Source organism: Chrysochloris asiatica, unplaced genomic scaffold (genome assembly GCF_000296735.1).
Source record: "Chrysochloris asiatica unplaced genomic scaffold, ChrAsi1.0 scaffold00144, whole genome shotgun sequence".
Lineage (NCBI taxonomy): Eukaryota > Metazoa > Chordata > Mammalia > Afrosoricida > Chrysochloridae > Chrysochloris > Chrysochloris asiatica.
In genome coordinates this window covers 3232435-3232961 of record NW_006408662.1, presented here as the reverse complement: position 1 = coordinate 3232961, position 527 = coordinate 3232435, and positions in this window count along the sequence as shown.

Here is a 527-nt window from a genome sequence, read left to right as displayed (position 1 = left end):
GTATTCTCTGCTTTCAGCCAAGATCCATTGGACATCAGCATTGATATACCTCATTCCACGGCCTCTTCTGAATCTGGCTTGGACCTCTGTAAGTTCTCTGTCAATGTAAGATTGTAGTCATTTCTGTATTACCTTTAGCAAAACTTTACTCGAATGGGATATCAAAGAGATTGTTCCATGATTTCTGCATTCTTTTGGGTCACCTTTCTTTGGAATGGGCACAAATACGGACCTCTTCCAATCAGTTGGCCAGATAGTTGTCTTCCAAATTTCTTGGCAGAAATGAGTGAGTGCCTCCTGTGCCGCCTCACTTTCTTGAAAGATTTCCATTTTTATTCCATCAGTTCCTAGTGCCTTGTTCTTTGCCAATTCTTTCAATGCACCTTGGACTTCCTCCTTCAAGATCATTGGCTCTTGAGCATATGCTACCTCTTGAAATGGTTGAACATTAACCATTTCCTTTTGATATAGTGACTCTGTGTACTCCTTCCATCTTCTCTTGATGCTTTCTGCATCATTCAATAATT